This window comes from Lissotriton vulgaris, chromosome 7 (assembly GCF_964263255.1).
Source record: "Lissotriton vulgaris chromosome 7, aLisVul1.2, whole genome shotgun sequence".
NCBI classification, from domain to species: Eukaryota; Metazoa; Chordata; class Amphibia; order Caudata; family Salamandridae; genus Lissotriton; species Lissotriton vulgaris.
The window spans coordinates 362,270,068-362,282,706 of record NC_141695.1 but is presented as its reverse complement, the minus strand read 5'-3'; the positions used below and the strand labels follow the sequence as shown (position 1 = coordinate 362,282,706).

The following is a 12,639-nucleotide window of genomic DNA, read 5'->3' as shown; positions in this document are numbered from 1 at the left end:
CCTTTAACTTACAATGTCATTCTTCTCAGGATTTTAGTGTTTGTCTTTCTCCCTATACCTTCAAGCGATTGTCACTTTTCACTGTGATCCAGTTAATTACTCACTTTTCTCATTTGACTTTTGGCAGCTTAAGTTCTCTTGGCTACTGTTTACATCTTCGATAGGTGGTAGAACAATATAGGACCACTCAGGTGATTTATACTTCTGGTTTGGTCTTCTCACTCTTTTTGGCCTTTGAACAACTTCTATTATTTTTCCCAATGACTCCTTTTGACTGGTTATTTCATTTACTTGATCTTCTAGTTTTCACATTTTGTTAACCAATTTAAATCTCAGTCCATCAGTCTCTTTTGGCCAATTATCTCCTTTACAAACTCTTTTTGTCTTAGGCTCCATGGTGTTATGCTCCACTGTCAAAGCCCTTTTTCTTGAACTCTTTCTTAATGGAGTTTCATCTGCACTGTCGTCAGTTTCACTTTCAGTCTCTTCGACAGTTTTATTTATGACAAACTTTATAATGTCTTTCTCTTTTTCAAGATCAGTTTTCTCTTTTGATAGTTCTTTCACTCTGTTAGGAACATCTCCATAGCTGGTACTTGGAACCTCATCCTTATCGTGAGTTACTTCCTCTTTTCCAGTGTCAGGATTTTCTTTCCTGCTTTCGGAGCTTTCAGACTGTTGTTCAGTATTTTCTTGACCACCAGTTTTATCTTTACCATTCTCAGTGTTCTTACTGGTCTCACTCTCTACCAATTCTCGACCTTCAGATTGATCTTCAGAATTCGGTATTTCAACAGTTTCTCCTTCTCCTTCAGACGCAGAACTAGCATCTGATGCTTCCAAATGTCGACGTTCTTGTCGAGCTTCAGTATCTGGATTTCTCTCTGGTTCACCTTCAGAGTCAGAATCAGTTGTACTTTCACCTTCCTTGTTTGGTTTCTCAGGTTCAGGCACACGGATGGTGTGGCTTGCATTCACCCACCTCTTCACTCCGGCACATTTAACTGCAGTGGTGCTAACCAATATGACTTGTCTTGGTCTCTGCCAACAAGGCACCAAACAGTTTCTTCTGCGATGCACTTTTATCCGAACCCAATCTCCAGGAACTAGATCATGAGCTGGATTTTTCTCTTTCGTGTTTGATTCAGTTCCCACCTGATGGAACTAAGTCACCAGGTCAGACATGTTTTTGCAGTAATCCAGTATGATGTCATCATTTATGGTTAACAGTTTATTAACTGGTACAAATGCTTGTGTCATCACCCTGCCCATTAGAATCTCGTGTAGACTTAATCCAGTTTTTCTGTCAGGTGTGCTCCTCAAGGTCATCAAAACAAGTGGTAAGGCATCTGGCCACTTTAGTCCTGTTGCCAAACACATTTTTGCAATCCTGTTTTTTATTGTTCCATTCACTTGTTCAACCATTCCTGAAGATTCAGGTTTGTAAGCACAATGCAGTCTCTGACGGATGTCCAGTGCTTCACAGAACATTTGCATAAGCTCATTCTGAAAATGGGTTCCGCGATCAGTTTCGATCGTCACTGGAAATCCGAACCTTGGGATTATCTCACGTAAAAGCAATTTTGCAACAGTTATCCCATCATTTCTCCTCGTGGAGAAAGCCTCTACCCATCGAGAGAACAAACAAATGATCACTAAAACATATCTGAGTCGGTTACAAGGTGGCAGTTCAATAAAATCCATCTGCATTTATGTGAATGGACCTCCCTCCCGCCCTATGGTTCCCAAACTCACAATTGTTTTTCTGCTTGGATTAAATTGCTGCCATACCAGACATCTCTGGCATAGGCTTTCAGCAACCATCCTGAATTTAGGATTGTACCACGTTTGTCTAAATAGACGAAGCATGGCATCTCTTCCAACATGAGCTTGACCATGATACATTTGGGCCATGTTTGAAATCATGCTATCGGGCATTACTGGTCTTTCATCTTTGTAAACCCAAATTTCATCTTCCTCTCTTTGTCTGCATCATGCCTTTAACTAGACATTGTTCTCTTCCTCATCAGCTTCTTCATGCATTTGCCTCACTTCCTACCAAGTCTCAACCACTGTTCTTAGTATGAAAGAACTTGAAACATGCTCCTTTTCACTGTCCCGAATGATGGATGCAAGATTTTTAGCACAGTACTTTGCAATTGAGTCTACATACCTGTTACCTCGGGTGATATAATCATCCCCCCATCTTGTGAGCCACACACTTCACCACAGCAATTTTGTCAGGCAATTGAATTGCATCTATCAACATTCTCACAAACTCGGCATTATGTATTGGTGATGCTGCAGAAGTCAAATGACCTCTTTGGGACCACAGTTGTCTGTAATCATGGACAACTCCAAATCCATACTGGCTGTCAGTCACTATATTAACCTTAATTTCCTTTCCCAGTTCACATGCTCGAAAAAAAGCAATCAATTCTGCTACCTGAGCAGAACGAATTCCTTTCAGACAAGATGCTTCCAATACATCTGCCACCGTGCAAACTGCATATGCTCCACTCAGAACACCTTCATTTGTTCTCAGACATGAACCATTGACAAACATCACGTAATCTGATTCAGGCAATGGCTCCTCTCTGATGTCTGGTCTTGGTTTGGTACAGTATTCAAGAACATCCAGGCATTTGTGATCAACCTCATTCCTTACTGCAGTTTTCATGGTATCAGGAAATAACGTAGAAGGATTGACATTTACACATCTGGAGATTGTCACATTTTCTGCTCCCAAAATTATCTTTTCATATTTTGTCATCCTATTGTTGGTCAGATACTGTGTTTTTGTCTTAGTGAAGAGAATCTCCACAGAATGAGGTACATGCACTCTCACAGGAAATCCCATCACTATTCCTTCACTTTGTTCTATACTTACGCTTGTAGCTGCTACTGCTTTTAGACAACCTGGCAATGCCTTTGCAACTGGATCCAAAACAGCTGAGAAATATGCAATCGGCTTTCTCAGTTTTCCATGTCTTTGAATTAATACTGACAATGCACATCCTTCTCGATCACTGTGTTACAGTTCAAACTCTTTTTCGTAGTCAGGCATCCCTAAAGCAGGTAAAAATTGTAAATTGATACTTGTATAGCGCACTACTCACCCGCAAGGGTCTAAAGGCGCATGTACGAATACCGCTGTGGAACCCATTCTGGCTTTCCCTGTGAGGCGTCCACTCCTGGGCACCCCCAAGGTGGAGGCCAGGCATCCTTAGCGTTGTGGGGGCCGTTGTGGAGATTAAGCAAGCTATTGCCCAGAGTTGCAGAGTGGGAATCCATGATTGGAATAGGCACTGAGGCAAGAATTATCAGGTCCATGGAATTTTTGAGCCCAAGACCCGCCGAGGCGGGGAATTAAACCCTGGTCCCGGGCTAGACCTCTGCATCAGGGTCTGCCGCTTTAACCATTGAGCCACACTTCTCCACTGCTTCACACAGGCTTGTTTTTAGCTGTTCAAATGCTTCCATCCCAGTTTTGGTCAGAACTATAGGGTCTCTGATATCTGCTCTGGTTAGTCTCTGTAATGGTTTTGCTATCAGTGAAAATCCGCAAATCCATTGTCTACAGTAACCTACCATTCCCAGGAACATTCTTACTTGTCTTTGGGTTTTCGTGGCTGCATTCCTTGTATCATTTTAATTCTTTCTGCAGTGACTTGTCTGATTCCTTTGGCAATCTTATGACCTAAGTATTTCACTTCTTTCTGACAAAATTGTAATTTAGATGGAGACACTTTATGTCCCTCTTCTGCCAAATGATTCAGCAATGCAATAGTATCTGTTACACATGCATCTTTTGTCTTCGATGCCTCAAGGAGATCATCAATGTACTGAACCAATACAGACTCTCCAGGCATGCTCAAACTTTCTAGTGATTTCTTTAGCAACTGATTAAAGATAGATGGACTTTCAGTGTACCCTTGAGGAATTCGGCACCATTCCAGAATACGATCTCCGAAACGGAACGCAAAAATTGGCTGCAATGGAACTGTAAAGAACGCATTACACAAATCGATCACAGTGTACCACTCTGCATCGTGGGGACAATTATATAAAATCACTGCTGAATTTGGTGCAATTGGACAACATGGGACAACTATTTTATTCACCTTTCTAAGGTCCTGTACAATCCTAAATGTTCTGTTTGGCTTTTTCAATCCCATTATCAGTGAATTACAAGGACTACTTTCTATCTCTCGTAGTGTGCCTTGGTCAATCATTTTCTTTATCACTGGAGTTATTCCTTCAATTATTTCTGCTGTCCTTTTGTATTGGTGAATGTTCGGGTAACTCACACCTTCTTTTAAAGAGACTTTTACAGGATCTACGTCTTTCATTAATCCAATATCTTCTCCTGTGAAATCCCACACCTTCTCTTTTACTACCTTCTTCAATTCATCAGGTATCTTTTCTCGATCAAACACAGGAAACAACTTATTTTGTTCTGCCTCAATCATAAGCATGGTCATTTTATACAGGCTATCTTCATCGAGAGTTTGCAATTCTATGCCATCTGGTGAACAGTATATGGCACAGTTCATTTTACACAAGATATCTCGTCCTAACAGATTTACGGGACTACTATCACACACCACAAATCGATGCATGTCTTTGAAATTTCCAATTTCTACTTCAACTGGCTGTGTTAAGGAGGCTTTAATCTGTCTATTAGCTACACCTACAACTTGGATGTGGTCTCCCGAGAGAGTAAGATTTTGGACCTCCACTGATCTAACGGTAGAACGGGTAGCATCAGTGTCCACTATAAAAGTTATTTCTACATCATTCACTTTTCCGTTTATGAATGGACCAGACTGGTCTACCTCAAGAGTGGCTCCAAGCACACACTCTTCTCCCTCTCTCAGGCACCGTCAGAAACTTTCATCGACTCACTCCCACCTTCCTCTTGCAACCAATACTGGGGACTCACATTCACTCTAGGTGATCTGTTTACCTGCTCGTCTCCGCTGAATCCTGTCTCTGCACTGTATCTCTGTTGATTTACACTGTGTGGAAGTGGCGGTTGTGGCACCTGACTTTGCTGATTAACTATCTGCTGCTGTTGCAGTTGCTGCTGAATTACCTCATGCTGCACCTGCGGATTCAATAATGTATTTTTGGGATTAACTCTTGGTGGATACTTACACTCTTTTCTCCAATGCCCTATTCTGCCGCAATTAAGACAAGGAAACTTTTTTTGAGCTCTTCTAAATTCCCTATCAATTTCGTTTTGTTGAAATTTCCTTTCAATTTTCCCTGACTTGCATCAGTGTTTTTATTTTCCAATTGAGCTACTTGGTGTTCTGCTACTTTCACTTGTGCCCACATAGCTTTTTCTTTTAGTTCTTTTGTTTGGCATCAATTTCTTCACTACAATATTTGGCTTTTCTTAACCCCTTCCATGCTCATGACGAGCTCAGCTCGTCATGCAGTACACTGCTCCTGTGCTGATGACAAGCTGAGTTCGTCATGATCAATGGGGATCATGGATCTGCAGCACAGAGGGGAAATTGCTGCAGCAGTCAAGGTGTTAAAACATCATCTACAGTACTCGACTGCCAACCTATCATACTATGCCTGATCATGTCTCCGATTTCTGGCCTTAATCCATATACGAATCCATATATAAAATGACTCATGTCTTTTTCGCTCAACTCTTCATGTCCACTACATTGTTTAAATACCAACAACAATTTTTCATAAAATGCATGTACAGATTCTTTCGGCTCCTGTGTAGTTCTGTCTATTTTGACCCAATCTGTCTCTTTTGGTGGAATTTTATTCTTTAGAAATACTATCACTTGCTCGTATTTGCGCATTGCTTCAGGAGACAGAGCACCTGTTACTTTATCATGAGGATATTCTTCTCTCGGACAATTTACAGATATTTTACATTCAGTCCACAAGTCTGCTGGCACAACTATGTCAAATAATCCATCCAGATCAACCCATAGTACTTTTGAAACTTTCACAAATGGATCTACCTGTCGACACCATTCTACTGGTTTCTCTCTCAATCTGGGGAAATTATTCGTAAATGATAGTATATCCTGTCTACTCCAAGGACCATACACATAACCTCCTCCCGGTATTTCTCTCATAGGAAATTCATTTACTGCTGTTTCTTTTTCTCTGACTGGGAACGCTAATGTAGACTTATCACTAGCCTCTTCTTTCTTCTATGCCCATTTCACTCTCCACTTATTCACATCCCCCCATTTCCGTAATAGCACAATCAATTATTTAATTTGGGTTATCCTTCCAGCAGTTTTCATATTTTCAATGTCTTTTTCTGAGAAGTCTATTCTGTAGGATTTCTGCAATGTTTTATTCTTTGTGAATTCTACTTCAAATTCATTTGCTAATCCTTCTAATTGATCATGTATAGACTTCTCTTTCTATGTTATACTTTTGCACATGAACATGAGTTCATCATCTTGGTATGTTTTTAATCTGTCTGTTTCCAATTGTTCCAATAATGAATTCTTCCATATCAACTTTTAATCTTGCCACATCTAGTACTTTTAGTTCATGCTCTTTTAATTTCAAAGTTTTAAGCCAATCACTGAATTCTTTTTCTGACGGTCCTATAGGAGTCTGTGTTAAATCTATTTTTTCAATATTCTTTTCAGGTGTAGCAGAATCAGATTCTGCTCCGGTTGCATATTTATAGGGTAAACTCTGATTGAAAGTTAAATCAGGCGGATTTCCATTACTTGCTCATCTGATTTCTGACAAGTCTGCATAAACATTTTCTTTTACCTTTTGCAAACTTTGCTGTAAAGGGATCATTAAACTTGGATCTTTTATTCTTTGGTTTTTAAACACTGGGATTACAGGTCCTATCGTTACTGGGACTGTAACTGCTTCTATATTTTTCGTAAGCTCTTGTATCTTTTCTGTCAATTCATTTGTAGATCGTATATATTCAGCAGTACTTGTTTGTTCCTCAACTCGTTTTTCTACTCTATCTATACTTCCTCTTTCAGTATTCTGTTTGGGAGCACCAGTAAATCTCGTTTCTGTCATTGAGGCATTTAGATTATATCTCACTTCTACTCTTTCTGGTATATTTCTAAAATTTGAAAATTGCCTTGGTGTTTCATTAATTCTGTCCTCTAATGCTGGAGCATTAGGTGTAGTCCATAAAGGGCCTGATTGATATGGTGGCGGTCTCCTATTTAATATTTCTTCCAGTACAGCATCCTCTGATTCACCATCACCATAACCTTCTTTCCCTGTTTCCACATTTTTCCTCTTTTCTGTACATTTCCGCCCTTCATATTCATCCACTAATCTAACTGGATACATGCCATCACACATGTCAGCATTTCTCTATCTGCGCATTCTACTCTCATGTGTCTCTCCCCATAATCTACGCAATCTACCTCTTGGTCTGATATGTTTTTCAAATCTTTCTTGTTCCATTTCGTACATCTCATCTTCCCATTCGACTAAAGCTTCAAATTGAGTAGGTCTAGGTCTCGGCTCATGCATCATCATTCTTTCTCTCAAATTTCGTAAATCTGCCAGATTGAAAGATCCGACTTCTGGAAAGGCTAACGCACCATCATTTCTGGTATACATTGCTCAATTCTCTAACCAAACACATGTATGGTAACCATATTTTGACAACATAATTGAAGCAGGCGTTTTCGGCGGAGGAAGTCATTTTCCCACTCTTGTTACTATCGCCTTATCCTTCACAAACACATTTTTCAATTTCTTAAACCATGAAGGTTTCTTCTTTTCCTCTTCGTAATAGCAATCGATTTTTCTGTAATTTCCCTGTTTTTAAAAAAATCGCGTACTCTTCTGTTGTTGTTCCATAACACCAACCTATCACAGTGCGGTTTACACTAGCGTACCAATTAGAACAAGATACGTCTCCTTAGTGCCTAACCAATAGTTTTGTTGCTTTTCGTGATGCATCAATCAGCCCATACTCTGTCTTGATCACAAGGACCAATCCCTGCTCAACACTTTTAACGTCACCAGAGCTCCGGCTTCTGCAGCATTGACTGGCCCCTCTTTTACAGGATTTATCGAGAAGCCGTATTTACAAGGTATACAACTGAATCGGTTAGTAACTTACACAAAACAACTCCATTCATCTGTTTCGCTAAACAAAAGTGATCGAAATTTCAATCATACAAGAATTCTGTAGTTCCAGTAGACAGCGCTTACCTCTTCTCTATCACAGAATTTTTTTACACTTGCAGATACAGTAGCGCTTACCTCTACCTTTACCCTTCTCACAAGCTCGGGTTAAGCTCTATTACCTCCCAGCAGTAAGTTTTAATTCAGGATACGCAATGATCCCTGTACTTGAAGGCTAAGATTTTATAGACTGTCCTCGCTATACATTTATCCTTTCTCACGTTGGTTCCCTATACTTGTGATGTGCGACGACACCACTTGTGATATACGACAATACCACCGCAGTATACGACAATACTACTTTTTGAAACAGACTATGCGATGTGCGACTTCACTTGCCACACTTCCTCTGCCTGCAGACAGAGTGACCAGTTTCAAGCAATACTCAGAAGACTACATATAACGTAATACGAACTCAACAGGTGTTAGTCATAATTCTGTACATCAAAACCCTTATATAGCACTTTATACATAATCCTAACTAATTCTATAGCAACCAATGCTCTGCTACCAAGCTAATTACTGATGCAGAAATAATTTCTACAACCATGTCACCTTTCCCTGAAGTACAAAATCATACATCTACTCATCAGTGGGGCCCATAACACTGCGAGTTACTCACAAAACGTTATCTATCTACAAAAGTAACTATCAGCACAAACTCGGAGTCTGATTGGACAGATTTGTGATGGATGAGCATCACCTCATCATTCTAACATTAACTTTCCGTTGTGTCAGCTGAATTTTAAAGAGTCCTTTGTTTAAGAAAGTCTTTGGCCTAGTCACATCCTCAACTGGCAACTCCATGTACTTTTCCCACGTTCAATAACTCAAACGTCCATTCTTTTTGGCAGTCATCAAGACTTCGAGGGCATGTTGGCCTTGAACTGGTTTCGTTCATGCACAAGCAGCTCGCATTCAAACTCGGACTTGTGCCTCACATGCTCAGTTCGTTTTCTATTCACAGTCAACAGAGCAGCCATGTTTTCACTAGGCCGTACAGGTCAAAATGAGAACTATCATAGAAACAAAGACAAATAAATGTTAATTATGGAAATATAACCATTCTGTTTACCTCCCCCCTTACTAAGGTTTCACTGTTAGTTATTACCTAGCAAAGAAGCGACACATATGCAATTTATACTCACTTATCCTTCGGTTTCCGCCACAAATACATGCACAAAAAGCATATTTATGCCGATTTAGTTTATTTAGGAGGTTTAGCGTTATTTCACATCATGACATCAACATTAATTAGTTAGTTATTTTTTCACCATACACGCAGATTAGTATTCCCACGTGTATTTATGTGTGCATTCTATACTATGTTGGTTAGTGTTTTCCACACCATGCAATTAATAAAAATTATAGTTAGGAGAAAATGAATTCACGAGGGGTATACAAAATTTTGTTTTTTCACCTCGCTCCATCAATGGGTATACTAATTCAGATGTGGTGGGCTTGACTGAATGATCGAATGGGGGACCGCGCCATCTTTGTCCCTAAATACTGCACCCATGACACATGGCCACTGAGGGGGACGACCTGCACAGATCTCCTGGTCACGCCCCTCCCCCTTATTTTCACTGATACACAATACACGGGTGTTGGAAATTTCCATCTGTAGTCCGAGATGTTTGCCTTGACTGTGTTGCTTGCTGTTGAACTATGTGGCCTTTACCTCTGCCAACCAGCGATATGATTTCTGTGCTTTCCCTTTCAACTTGATGAAATTGGCATACTCCTGATTTGTACATTTAACTTACCTTTAAGTCCATAATATATGGTACAGAGTGTACCAAGGACCTGTGACTTATATGCCACCAGTGGACTGCAGCACCCATTGTGATACCCACTGAAGTGGCAGTGCAAACATGACTAAAGGCCTAGCCTATATAACCTAGTTGTGCAGTTTTTAAATTGGCAATTCAACCTGTCGATATAACTCCTTTTAAATATTAATAAGTCACCCCAAAGTAGGCCTTACTGCAGGGTTTATGGTATTTAAAAGTAGGACATGTAAAGGTTTAGTGCTACATTTCACTTTGCTGTGAAGACGCCTCCATAGCTATTTTTATTTAGCAGGGCTGTTCCATAGGAAAACATTGAGGTGCAAGATTATATATAATAATGATAGCTACCGCTAGAAACTACTATAAATTTCATTCTTGGACTCTGTGAAATATTTTTTAAATGCCCAATTCACATGTGAAGTCAGATTTTCAATAAATATTTTGGAAAAGGTACTTTAGGAAAGTCACATTCCTGCATAAAGCCTCGAAGTTTCCATGTGAACTAACACATTGGTGATGTGTGAAAACTGCTCCTAGAACAGGACAAAGGCCTTGCATCTGGGGAGGTGTGTCGGCTCCTCTGGCAGGATGACCACCTGAGCTGTGCCCAGGAACTCGATTTACTTCAAAGTCACACTCAAATGTTAGATAACTTCTGGCCTGGACTCTCCTTTGTTTCCCCAGTCAGACAGATACCAGTCCCAGTGGGAGAGGGGCTGCCCCCAGAAATGGTTTAGAGTGACTACAGATGGAGGGTTGTTCATTTCTCTGGCCACACCTCTGAGGTGGGCACAAGAGCTTGGCACACGGGAAGAAAGGTTCTAACCATCTTTTGTTTGGGTAGACATGGGCCCTGTGAACCAAACTCCAAGGGTAATAAGACTGACATCCTGTTCAAGATACAGGGATACAACAAGCTACAAGAGACCTTTTCTGCAACAGCCCAGCTGATCAACTGGAACTGCCCTGGATCCTATTGTTGTCCTCTGCTGGAGTGAGTTTTGAGCCCCAAATGCTGTCCCCAAGGACGGGACCCTTGTTATACCATGTTATTTTGTATTGATTTGTATAGCATACTAATCACCCAAGAGGGTATCCAGGTGCTTGGACAGGTGTGTGGGTGTGAGGTCTCAAAAGCACTTACACGAGGAGCCAGGTCTTCCCTTTTCTGGGAACTCAAGAAGTGAAGTGGAGGCTAGTGTCAAAGTGTACTCCTCCTAACATTTCCTGAAACCCGGGATTTAGAGCCTCTTTAGCTCAAAGAATATCCAGAGGACCAGGACCAACCGGCCAAACCAATACATTGGAGGTGCATCGCATCTGGACTTAAGAAATAAGTGTCCTCCTGCTTAAAACGTTTCAGCAGCAGCAAATCCAACTTAGTGGATCTTGCAGAGAAAATATCTTGTCTTGTGGAGCCCCCTTTGGCTACAGCCTGCAACCTTGCTTTTCTGATGGTAAAACTCTTAAACAGGCAAAGGCAACAAAAGTATCGGGCTAGCAAGGGACCTTCTTTTTGAGGGAAATTCAAACGTCTCCATCTAAGAGATTTCCCACCAAAAGTCAAAAGTTTCACTGGGACCTTGTCCAGCAGCTATCTGACATTGTGGAGCCCTCTATGGCCATATCATGTTGCCTATTCCCACTGAGGATTTTTTACTTCCATTGCAGAGACCAAGTTCAAAGTTCCAAACGTGTTGAAGCTGGTTTTTGTGTCAAACTTGCACTCCATTGTGGTCAGGTTTAACTCGTGCCTAAGAACCAGATGACCTCGGTAGGTTCTCAACACTTTTTGGCTCGACTCTCAATTATACAAATTTAAAAATTATTAACTCTAGTTTCTCTAATTTAAATTTGTGTTGTTTTGGTGTCATTTTATTCATTACAATTTTCTCAATTTTTCAAATTTATTTTGGGATTTTGCTTATTTGTGTTTTGACTTTATTATTGTTTTGGTACTGCATAAATACTTCGTATATTGTCTCTAAGTTAAGCCCATCTGCTCTGTGTTATAGCTGTCAGGAGATTGAGCTGTCAGCAATTTAGTGTCTGTGGTTATTTACCCTGCCAAGGACTGTGATTTTTTTTGAGTTGGGAAGGCACCTCTCCTCAACTAAAACTTCCAATTTCTTACAGGGGATCTAAAATGCTTCTTTCACTCCTGACCCAGTGCACTGCTTGCAGTGGGGGGGAGGGAGGGCGTAGAGCCAACACAGGAGGTCACCCACATTGAGACAACTTAGAATTTTTGCCTATGGTGGAGGGAAACCCTGCTCAGTGACCAGGACTCAGTTGCAGGAGATGGTAGCCAGGGTGGTCCTACACACACGAGGGCCTAGGTTTCTTTGAAGTAGGGAGTTCCCAACAATGGTACCCGGCATTAAAACAGACAGACATAAGAGGCTGCAGCATCTTTACAAAAGAGCAATTGAATAGAAAGACAACAAGGTTCAAAACATACTGCAACAGCCCATGACTGTGTGGCAAGCCCCAAGTCACCTAGCCTATGTGAAAATTATGTACTTCCAGGCTATGCAAGCGCATATCTCTAAATCTGGCCCAGTGTCTATTTGGGGATGGCTCTAGTTGTATATTCCTGTATCCAGCCCATCTGTCACATATATTCTGGTGTTTCTGGGGAAACCTTCTTCCCATATAAATCGGGTGTTCC

At 40.8% G+C, this 12,639-nt stretch overlaps 1 pseudogene; it reads right to left on the bottom strand.

Annotated features, from left to right (window-relative positions):
• Nucleotides 1–332: 332 nt before the first annotated feature.
• Nucleotides 333–1,710, bottom strand: LOC147701647 (uncharacterized; annotated as a pseudogene).
• Between the last annotated feature and the right edge of the window lie 10,929 nt (nt 1,711–12,639).